This window comes from Adiantum capillus-veneris, chromosome 16 (genome assembly GCF_014529385.1).
Source record: "Adiantum capillus-veneris isolate H3 chromosome 16, ASM1452938v2, whole genome shotgun sequence".
Classification (NCBI taxonomy): domain Eukaryota; kingdom Viridiplantae; phylum Streptophyta; class Polypodiopsida; order Polypodiales; family Pteridaceae; genus Adiantum; species Adiantum capillus-veneris.
Window position 1 is genome coordinate 97435354 of NC_140946.1, and position 7803 is coordinate 97443156.

Genomic DNA, 7803 nt, shown 5'->3' on the forward strand with positions numbered 1-7803 from the left:
CCCGTGATAAGCTACAAGGTATTTGAACCACATTAGGCTTCAATAGATTTTTGCAAGGCAGCTTTATATGCTTCATATAATCTGTCTGTAGCAGCGCACGCCCGCGTGCATTGCTAGAGAGAGAGAGAGAGAGAGAGAGAGAGAGAGAGAGAGAGAGAGAGAGAGAGAGAGAGAGAGAGAGAGAGAGAGAGATCCTAGGTGTTGTCCACCCATGATAAGCTGCTAGCTTTGGCGACTGGGATGACAATAGGACTTTCCTGTGCAGCTGCGAGCCCATCATGCCCTCCCACCTTGTTCATCGTGTGTAACAACCAGCCATCGCATCCAAGTCGCAAGCTTATTTGTCACTCTGCCACTGAGCGCCCATCACGGCCTCTTCTTGTGTGTAGCAGGCCAGCAGTCCTTGCCAGATGTTCCACAATCTCTGTGGAGGAGAGCTGGCTAGCGGGCAATGTGGATGGATGCTCTTGGTTGAAAGTAGAACAAGGAAGTACAAAGGAGGATTTGAGGCCCGTGAGGATCTCAGGATTGGACGCTTATATACGGGCAAGGTATCTGTGGTTGAGTAGACATTGGCGTACATGTACATGGCTTCGTTCATATCTCAAGAGTCGGCAAATCCTTGGTGAGGAAAGAGGAGGATGTCGTGCAAGTAGGACAAGATGTGACACTTCAGATTGTGGACATGCACCCTCGTGCTCATTCTATCTCGCTCCTTCTAGCACCTGAGGAAGACTTTTTAGAGACATTGAAGTTGCAGAGGTTGACCCTTTGTGAGCGGGAGATTTTGAACAGGGCTACTGCCATAAGAGCCAAGAAGAGTGCTGCACGATGTGCAGGTACTCTCTCAACAAGAAGAGTCATGAGATTTCAGACCAGGCAGCGGCTTAAAGCTCACAAAAGATTAGTGCTGGCTGAGCGACAAGCCATTCAACTACATCAAGTGAGATCAAGAGTGAGCTTATGTGAAAAACCTAAAAGTGTGACTGCTCCAGATGGTCTATGAAAGTGAAAGCTTCGTCGGATGATGATTACATGTGTTTTAAAAAGCGTGTTCTTGATAAAAAATTCATGTGGCTGAAACAATTTGATTCCTGTAGTTTAAGATAACTTAACCTTAAAAAAGAGAGAGAGAGAGAGAGAGAGAGAGAGAGAGAGAGAGAGAGAGAGAGAGAGAGAGAGAGAGAGAGAGAGAGAGAGAGAGAGAGAGAGAGAGAGAGAGAGAGAGAGAGAGATCTCACCAATTTTGAAGAAGCCATGGCTCACAGCTTGTAGAAAACACGCGCATGGATCACCTTTGTTGTCTCACAAGTGCATCGACTTCAGCCTAGATCTGCAAACCTTTATGCATGCTTGTTACTAGTGGCATACGAAGATATTGGAAATGTGAATCAACATGCTTCAGCTCATATGGAGATATTGGCAATGTGAATAAACATGATTCAGCTCGACCATATCCGTTCGCTGTTCCATATGGAGAGAGATGGCCCGCGGAACCTGTGGGCAGATAAAGCAATGGCCATATGTTGAGTGATATAGTACTCGGTGAGTAATCCCAGCTTTCTCTCTCTCTCACTCACTCATGCACATCTTCACACACACACACATACACACACATAGAAAGCAGGAGTAGAAATGGCTCCAGGTGGGCATCTTGGGCTGGGTGGACCCCCAAAGCATGAGACCCATTGCCTCTTCATGTCACTCCCACCTTGTTTGTCAAAGGACTTCCATCTGATTGCACCTGCAGGGAGGCTACACATGTGTTCGGTCCATTTTTTGGGTTGAAGTAAGTTTGGCTCGTGCACAAAGATGGGAGCACTATCGTCTTGTGTTTTATGGATTTTCATGATGCTCAACATGCAGCCAATGCTTTGAAGGCTTTGCAAGGATAAAAATTCGATGAGATGAGTCGCTAGTCCTACGAGAGGATTTCAATGGGGCCCGTGATTGTGATAATTTCCCCCAGGGTGGTCGGCCTTTTCGACACTAATTTAAGTTCTACCGTAGTGTAGTGCTGAAGGTATTCATGTCACAAGGAGAATTATTATTTAGGATTGATGTGGAAATTCCTACAACGTCTTTCAATGTTGAAGTGGGTTGTAGTTCTTTAGCAAAGCAGTGAAGACTTGGAACTGTTATTGCACGCCAATTTCTCTCTCATATGAAGTTCAATGACCTTACCTATATGAACAGTCTGAAGTAGTTGTTTTGGAAGGTCTCCCTCAATAGAGTAGATGCAATATATATATATATATATATATATATATATATATATATATATATATAGAGAGAGAGAGAGAGAGAGAGAGAGAGAGAGAGAGAGAGAGAGAGAGAGAGAGAGGAATTCTGCTTGTCAGTCATAGTAGCAAATGGCGCAAAGCATCATACTTGTGCTTGTGCTTACACGTTCACATAGGCATTAGGTTGGGGACGGGGGGGGGGGGGGCAGGCGGCTTGCAAGCACTCCATTGAGGAAACTTTTGATGTTGCAGGAGACCTTGTCTGGTTACTTCAACTCTCAGTGTTTGTGGAGGTTGTGCACACTATAGTCGGTATTGTTCCAAATGGTGTCCTTATACCTTTGTTGAAATGGGACTATTGGATTGTGACAGTTCTATGCAACATTAAAAAGGTCCAGAGACGTCCGTTAGTATTTATCACTTTTGCAGCATGGTCATTGACTAAGGTCATTTGATACCCAGAGTATGCATTAACACTAGGTTGGTAACCTAACAGGACATAAAAGTGTCCTTTCACGGTTTTGAAAAAAACCTCCAAAACCATAGTAGATCCACTCATTTTGTAAAATCCTTTCATGAGGTTATAGTTCAAGGCCTACTACACATGGAAAAAATAAGAAACTTGTAAAATTTCTCATCTTTTGGTCACACCAAGCCTCCAAAGTTGATGGACCAGTACATTTTCATCAAAACAGTCATTTCTTACGTTTTGTTGCATAAAAATAAGATTAGGGATTTTTGTAGGACTTGAGATAAATTCCCTAGTTAACTTCAATGGGTTGGTGATCAGAACATATGATTGCTTCTCACTCACTATTTTTTGTTTTGCAAAAAGAAATAGGTACAAAAAAGTTGAATTTTCACCATTCTGCAAACCTATCATCAAAGTTTCTATAGCCATGGTCAATGCAAATAATATATGCATGTTTTCTTAGTTCCCTATTGTCCTTTAGGTTCATAAGGAGCCATGGAGCATGTCAAAAGAATAATACATCTCTTACCAAGAGGAATCTTGGGGACAAAGATGAAGTGCTAAATACAGCAAACATGAAAAAACTGGGTTCAACATTATGAGTTGTAGAATCCCATAGAAACTATTCAATATCTAGCCAAATTTGATCCTTATGACTAGATATGGTTACTACCTACAAAATGCATGTAGTTGTCACAAGAACTAACAATATTGAAAAAGCTATTCTTGATATACTAGAATGTTTCGTTTTCTTCTATAAGTGAAAAAATCAACCATCGTTGTCTACTATGCAAAATAGGGTATTAGGTGCCCCAAAACTCAAGGAATATTAGCTTTATTTTACAATATGTGACATAGAAAATCAAAATTGCATTTGGATACCATGAAAGCCACCAAAAAAATCATAGAAGAGCTAAAATTGGCTAAAAAACAGGATTTGACAATTTTTGTAATTTGGCCATAACTTACAACTTTAACATTTATTTCTCCCTAGAAGCATCAGGACATGTTGAGACTACTAAATAGTTCTCTAGCATTATAGACCTCACAAACATGAATTCTAGAGTGGTATAGGTGCAAAAAGTTGAAAAAAACCAAAAACAGGATCCATTTTTTCACACAGTTTAGGTTGTGAAATGTTGTGCAAGAACAAGGTTAAAGATGGAATTGATATTCGAAAAAAATGTCAAGTTTTTTTCAGCTCATGAGACAGCTTTCTAGATAGATAGCACCTCAAAATCCATTTTGAAACTCTTGACATAATTCAAGGAAAATGGTCACTTAATAGGACATAAAAGTGTCCCATTACCAACCTAGTGTTAAGCACAATTGGTCTTTGTCCATGGTGGTTAATCTGGGCAAAATTTTTGATGTAAATTTCTACTATAGATCACTCACAATTGCTCTTTGTCCATGGTGATTAACCTGGGTAGAATTTTTTACGTAAATTTATTGCCGTGTTTTGCTCCGTTTAGAGAGTGCTCGAGAAAACTTGCTCGGGGTTTGGGATTCCTCTCGAGGAGTCCCCTCAAGGGTCTCTATTCGCTTGGTTTTGGCCCCTTCATAGTCTTAAATAGTACCTATCAATTCCTATCAAGTACGATCTGTTTGATTTTGAATTACAAGTACGTGATTGATGTTTGTGATGTCCATGTACAAGTACTTCACTTTATAGGATATCAAGAGCGGGTCATAAAAAGAAGCTCGACGCTTGCGCAAGATGTCACTATCAAGCGCCTTACTTTTTTGGTGATAGTGAAAACTTCACCAAAATGGTTTTCATGGACATTTTCAAAATGAGAAAAAAGACTTTTTCTATGTAATGTTAACCTTTTTTCTATTGGATAAGGAGCGTTCTCTCACTAGAGCTAAAAGGCCCAAAAATGAGTCCGTTTCTTTCCTAATGTAAGTAATTTGGAGCTAATTATCATGGGTTGTTTACACTTAGATCTATCTTTGATAAATATTTCATTATCTTTTAATCATATTTACTCATTGTTCTCATAAAATTTTACCAAAAAATAGGGTTATTGGACTAAGATAATTACTTAAATTCATTAAGTAATTATGAGTTAATTATTCAAAATTCTTTACACTTAGATCTATCTTTGATAAATACTTTAGACCTTTTTATTTTTCGTTTCTTTTCAATTGTGTATAATTTATGATAAAGATCAAATCAAGATTTTCTTTTATTAAATTTACTGTGAGTTACATGATGCTAATGTAGAGAAAATTATATCCATCGTACATTCCCACAAAGTGATTTGATGTATGATGTTTCACTTGAAAAAAGCAATTTGTAGAGAAAATTATATCCATCATATCATATATATTCCACACAAAGATTTGATGTATGGTGTTTCACTTTAAAAAAGAAATTTATATTCACTATAGATATTGAAGGGTTATGGCTTTGATTATTCATAAAGAGTTATAATACAAGTACTTTTGATGTGATAAATATCTCATTAACTTTTAATCATGTTTACTAATTATCTTCATTAAATTTTAAGCAAAAACAATATTTTTAGGTTAAGATAATTACTTAAAGTAATCAAGTAATTATGAGCTAATTATCTTGAGTTGTTTATATTTAGATCTACCTTTGATAAACATCTCATTAAGATAATTACTTAAAGTAATTAAGAAATTATGTACTAATTATCTTGAGTTGTTTATATTTAGATCTACCTTTGATAATCATCTCATTAACTTTTAATCATGTTTACTAACTATCTTGATTAATATTTTGAACAAAAATTGAGTTTTTGGATTGAATAATTACAAGCTAATTATCTCAAGTTTTTCATACTTAGATCTACCTTTGATAAATATCTCATTAATGTTTGATCATGTTCTAATAAATTTGATTAATTTACAATTGAAAATAAGGATTTTAGGCTAGGATAATCAATAAAATTGGTTAAATAATTATATGCTAATTACCATAATTTATTTGTATTTAAAACTATCATTGATGATTATCTTGTGATTTATTAAGCTAATTTACTAATTTTCTCATCAATTTTAAGAATAAAAATAGTTAATTTATACCTAAATAAATATTAAAATTAATCAGTAACTTAGGACATAGTTTTTTCCAGCGTTTTAATAATATAAACAAGATTTGATAATCATCTTGTAATTATCTAAGCTTAATTGATATAATTTTCCTTGATTAAGGTCAAAACTGATTAATTTTAGTCCTAATAGGGATTAATAATTAATGAGGTTTATAATCCCAATCATAATTTAAATAATCAATAGTATATTAGTATTAAGAGTGTAATTTATAATAAAGATATGTTTAATCTTCTTATTTAATTAAATTAGTTAAGAAAATAAGATATAAATTAGTATATTTCTACTAATTAACATGGATTAGCACTAATTACTTTTGTTAATCAACTAGAGTTTTGTTCTCTAGTGATTTTTTGGACAGAGTCTCTCTATGCTAGATCTCCAAGTCTGAGTGAATTTGTGAAGTGTAGGGGGTATATTTATAGGTTTTTGGCAACCATGGCTTGCATTTAGGAGTTCCTTGCACTCCAAGGCATCCCCTCAGCTCCCCTAGCACCCACTAATGCTATTTTAGGCTCTAGCAGGTTTGTGATGGCCCTACCCAACACCTTCCTGCTTTAAAATTTAATTTTGCTATTTTTCAACCTTGTTTTTTGCTTAAACAAATACGCGAGAGGTTATAAAAAATCTTCTAAAAAGTCTTTTACTTCAATGATTATTAAAACCTTTCAATTATCTAACAAATAAAAGTAGTTACAAAAAATTTTGAAGGCCATAGCAAGGTCGTCTTTCACCTAAATTCAGTTATGAAAATTCCTAACTATAGCTTTGTCGTGCTTAAGATTCCATAGATACCAATTTTAGCCACTTTTGAGATAGTAATTCACCACTTACTATGTCTAGGGTTCTCAAAAAAAGCTTAGGGTTCATTTTTCCTCTTCTAGAAAGGTAGAAACCTTACATATAGGTTGTAGAATTAGCATTTTATAGACTTGCACTTTTACACTTAAGAATATGAGGGATGTACTAAAAGATCACCAAGAGCTTGGATATTGTTGGTTTTCATTATGTATTTGGTGATAGCTCTTGAAAAATCACTAAAAATCTCTTGTTGTAGCATGTGGTTCAAAGTCTGATACTTTGTACATGTTACATGTTTCCAACCTCAAAAACAATATAATCTGTGTAATTGAGCAGTCAAATGTTTCTTTGTGGCATCGCTGGCGGTTAGGACATATGTTTCAGAATGGAATGAAAATCCTATCTCATTTTGGCTATGTTCCTAGATTCAATTTCTCAAATTTTTCTAGTTATGAGCATTGTTTGTATGGTAAACAAACACAATCACCATACAAAAGGGATAGCACTTGGAAAAGTGAGCCTTTAACGCTAGTGCATAGTGATGTGTGTGGTCCTACGCCAACAATTTCAATGGGTGGAGCCTCTTACTTTGTCACATTCATGGATGATTTTTCGCATAAATTATGTGCCTATCCCCTTAGAATAAAGGATAAAGTCCTTTCACTTTTTCTGTAACGCTAGTGGAGATTCACAGACGGGCAAGAAGATGCAGTGCTTGCATTCTAGTGAGGACCGCTTTTCAAATTTTTGGTCCACCTCTCTCTTGGTATGTACTTGATGGCAAGGCTTCAAGGCTTCATGGAGGAGGAAGCACTGATGCATGAAAATCACAAAAAAATCTATGTTTATATTTTGTACATAGCTATGGTTTTGACACATTTTGATCTCAAAAATAATGAGAGGTAGGAACAAATCCTATGAAAACAAAAAATTCACTCGATGCTGATTCTAGCTAATGGTCACTACAGGTGAAGAATACGAGTCAATAGTGAAAGGGAGGAGAATCTTATGCATTATTGAGTTGGAGTCAACAAAATGTTATCAAATTCAATCATAATTCACTTGTGGACACAAGGCTTGCACATAGAGTCAATAATGAAAGGGAGGAGAATCTTATGCATTATTGAGTTGGAGTCAACAAAATGTTATCAAATTCAATCATAATTCACTTGTGGACACAAGGCTTGCACATAGAGTCAAGAG

The 7803-nt window shown here is 36.0% G+C and overlaps 1 pseudogene; it reads left to right on the top strand.

Annotated features, from left to right (window-relative positions):
* Positions 1 to 240: 240 nt before the first annotated feature.
* LOC147439515 (uncharacterized) lies at positions 241 to 1006 on the top strand (annotated as a pseudogene).
* The last annotated feature ends 6797 nt before the right edge of the window (positions 1007 to 7803 follow it).